General features: G+C 46.1%; 1 protein-coding gene across 18 annotated transcripts in view; it reads right to left on the reverse strand.

Annotated features, from left to right (window-relative positions):
- Positions 1-2187: 2187 nt before the first annotated feature.
- The window catches only part of camk2g2 (calcium/calmodulin-dependent protein kinase (CaM kinase) II gamma 2), an 83925-nt gene continuing 81939 nt past the window's right edge, over positions 2188-4173 (reverse strand). For all 18 annotated transcript variants that reach the window (XM_061227662.1, XM_061227654.1, XM_061227658.1 and 15 more), the window contains one exon: positions 2188-4173. This exon is cut by the window's right edge and continues 1677 nt beyond it. The gene's annotated coding sequence lies outside the window, so the exon portion shown is untranslated.

Below are 4173 nucleotides of genomic sequence, written 5' to 3' on the forward strand. Positions count from 1 at the left end.
TCATATGACATCATAGCAGGCCCCTTCAACCTGGTACAATGCATTTAACAAACGGATCCATCAGAGCGGACAGAGAGAGAGAGAGAGTGGGAGAGAGAGAGAGAGAGAGCAGAAGAATGAGAGAGAGAGAGAGAGGGAATAAGGGAGAATGAGAGAGAGAGTCTGGGCGGAAGGAGCTCTGTCTGGCTCAGTGAATTGATTAGCATGGGCCCAAGCAATTAGCTAATGCAGGCTTCTCCACCGGCAGGGCAGTAAAAGCCATTATCTCAGCCCGGCACGTTCCTCAGCCTCGGCTTCGTCTGGGTGCGGGCTGTGACAGACTGCGAGAGAGAGAGAGAGCCCCCTCCCCACCACTTCCCCCGCCCTCCCGCTCCCCTTGGCAGAGTGTGAGGATGCAGTGGAGAGGGTTTCTCCAGCTGTCAATCATCCCGCTGGATCTCCCCGGCAACAGCCACGAGACAGGGGTTTACCAGGTATGGAGGGTGACATCACCCTAATTGCTCATCAATCCCAGACCGGCCCTACTGCCGCCACCTGCTACTACCGCTACCTGTCTGGTGGAGACTTGTCTCGACTGTGTCAACAGGTACAGTCACATGTACCTGGGTTGTGCTAACTAATCAGCCCAGTTGATGAAACAGGTGCGCCTCTCCACCGTACGGGGCCGACACCAGGAGCTCACCCTGATCGAGAGAGAGAGAGAGAGAGAGAGAGAGAGAGAGAGACTCTGTGTTGGAGTAAGAACAAAGAGCACAGGGCGAGAAAATGCGGTTGAAAAGCGGAGGAGCGGGCCAGCTGAACTGTTCGCCAGCGGAGCATAGAGCTGAAAGGTTTCCGCTGTGTCCAGTTTGTCTTTCTCTTGTCTTTGTTATGTTAGGTTGTTATTTTTGTTGAGAATCCCTCTGGAGGAACGGCGAGGAGTTTTTGTTATTTCTTGTCAAGTCTGTCACTCTGTGGTCGGTAAATTGGCATGAAAACCCAGAATTGCAGCCGATTGGAATAAAAACATCCCGGTAGACAGCAGAGACAGAAAACACAAAGGGATTGTTTCTGTGTTCTTGCGCCACTCTAACCAGACCTGTTTGTGGGCTCGGTCACAGAGGAACAGAGAGGGATCGTGGCCAGGGAAATCCCCCCCCAACGTGACCTTTCAACTTTTGTTCTGACCCCCAGACTCACTCGAAAAGGAGCAGGGCTTTGTTCCCCGGTGAAACGCTGCAGTCAGAAGACCCGCTCTTTCACTGTGGTGTTAAAGAGAGCCACTCCTCGTCTAGCTGGGGCAAACTTCAGGACTGGAGCCAAAAGAGAGGGCGTGGACAATGCAAAAATAAAACACACAGCACTGAATAGATGGCCGAGGTATTCAAACACTGAGCCATAGTGGATCTTCATCAGGTCAAACTAAAAGCAGTCATTGACCCGACAAAGATGCACTATGGGTCAAAAACGTTTGTTACTAATAAATAATTATATTGAGTTTGGGTGTGCAGGTTCTGCTTTCATTATAATCGCTACTACCCTGTTGCCTTCCACCCTGGTCACTGCGCATATCTCTATATTATTTAATCAAGGTATTCAAGCTCGTTTAGGCTGAAGGCTTCACATTCACAAATAATTAAATGGATGATACTAATATCTGCAGTGAGATATATATATACATATATGTATATGCATAGGCATATACTACTACAGTGATATACATATAGTGATAAACTATTTCCATTGTGCAGTCTTATTACTTGTCCTCTTCCAGTGCATCTACGTATAGTGCCATACTGCCACCTGCTGGAGGATGGTGGTAGACAGCTAACAGAGAGCCCCCCCCTCACTGTAATGGTTTAAACCGTCCACAAGATGGAGCCACAAATCACTGCAAACGAGGTGACGAAGGAACTTTCTACTGTCAGTCACACCTGCCATGATAAGTGTCATTCACAGTGACTTTAGTCTTTGATTTAAGGGATGTCATTTTCAGATTATTCTATATTATACATATATATATATATACATTTATTTTATAATTGCAGTTTTAAAGAACGTAAGCTATAAATTCCTGGAGAGGCGAAATAGGCGGGCTTCAGTGCCTCACAAGCGTAATGTGTAATGTGTAGTCCAAGCATAACAGCACACAGGGTGTCATACAGCAGACCCTCTGCTTTACAATAGAGAGAAAGGACAGAGACGCCGTTGAAATGTTATTTTTATTAAATACTTCCAGATCAAGATTCAATAACAAAGCTATGATGAAGACCTACTAACATTCAAACGAACACTTGATTGTTTTAAATTCATGGTTTATTAGTTGTATGATCATGCAAAATCCAGCATCCAATTTAAAACTCAGAGTATATTTATATGTAGCCCCATAATATACAGTTACAATGCAATAGATTTACTAATAAGGAGGGGGAACATACCAAGCTAAGGCTTTTCTTTTTTTTCCTTTTTTAAAATGTGATACATCACTTATATTTGAGACGGAGCAGTTTTCATTGACCTCAAAGATGCAACTAACATAGATTTTATTTAAGTAAACACAGACGGTGAAAAATATTTACCAGAAAGTAGACATGCATATTTCTTCCTCTTGTAAAACTGCATATATAGTTTTCTTGTTAAACTGTGGCTTTTAGGAATTACTTATCATTTCGGTATTTGTAAGTATGTCAATGTTATCCTTTGTTCTCCTAAAGTACGGTTAAGTACCATCAAAGGTGTGACTATTATTTTAATAGTTAGTGTCTCGCTTCTCATCACTTTCGTCTTGTTTGTATTTTCGCCATTTTTCAGCTGAAGTAAACTGCATTGTAGCTTGTACTCTTCCACATTGACAACCCTTGGCTGTGCACACGCGCGTGAATCCAGCTTGGCCAGGCGAGACAACCGGTGCACCACAGCGCAAGTCAATTTTAAACTACTTAAAAACAGAACGTCACAGAGTATAATACATGGCTTCATGGAGGAGGTGACACAGTGTTAGGGCGCTGATATGTTACACAGCCAAAACGTGTGTTACACAGTATGGTGGGGTACGCATGACGTGGAAAGCCAGGGGTGCGTCGATCGCCCGATAATATTCTTTTTTTAAAAACAGATTTGTGTTATCACCCCCCAGAGTAACCTGGGGACGGGCCAGGTAGACGCTGCGTCCCCTCTTTCAGGGGTGCGCGGTGGAACATGGTTTACACAGCTTAGGGAGGGGGGTGGAACACCCCTGGGCATAGAACCACAGAACCCAAACCCCCAACATTACAATTCACACACATACATTGTCTACTCAACACAGTGAAAACAAGAGTGTTTCAATGTTTCGCTGCCATGAACACAGGGACATGTTTTAAAGGGAGCTCTGTGTGTGCACGCGTGAGTGTGTGTGTGTGTGTGTGCGGTGGCTATCTGAATGTGAAAACATGCTCTGTGTTCCCTCCCCTAAGACGGCTGTGGGGAGGTTATCCTCTGCAGGCAGATAAGGTAGGTATGAGCACCACCTGGTGGTTCATCCTGGAAATGACTCCTCCATCAGAGAGCAGAATCCTGAGGCTGGATTTCTGCCACTGAGGGGAAGGTACACACGCATGTGTATTTAGTTGGGTGTGCATGTGTGTGCATGCGTGTTCATTTGAGCATGTGTGCTTGCATGCGTGTGTGTATGCGTATGTGTGAGTATGTGTATGTATATATGTGTGTGTGTGTGTGTGTGTGTGTTTGTGTGTGTGTGTGTGTATGGGATGGGACAGAAAGCGCTGTTGGCTATATAGTCCCATCCCTCTCCACACAGTGGCCTGACTCATTCAGCCAGAGCTCCAAATCCTTCCCCCCTTTCGCCCGTCTCCACCAAAAGTATTTACATTTCAAATAAAGACATTACTCATAAGATTACTCATAATAATACCAGCACTAAGAATACTAACAATAAGAACATTAGTAAAGGAAACCGTGACGAGAAATCACACCCTTGACTGCCTTTGGCAGAGAGGGAGAGAGAGAGGGACAGAGAGAGGGAGAGAGACTCTCCGGCCTAGACACCACCGTTCCCTCTCTGCCCTGCCTGCACTGAGCGAACGTATCCACACACACCGGCACACACACCACCACACACACCGCCACACACCCGCCAAACACACCGGCGGTCCCCTCTCTGTGCCTGGCACGGGGTGGCACAGGATGGGCACT

This window comes from Conger conger, chromosome 18 (genome assembly GCF_963514075.1).
Source record: "Conger conger chromosome 18, fConCon1.1, whole genome shotgun sequence".
NCBI classification, from domain to species: domain Eukaryota; kingdom Metazoa; phylum Chordata; class Actinopteri; order Anguilliformes; family Congridae; genus Conger; species Conger conger.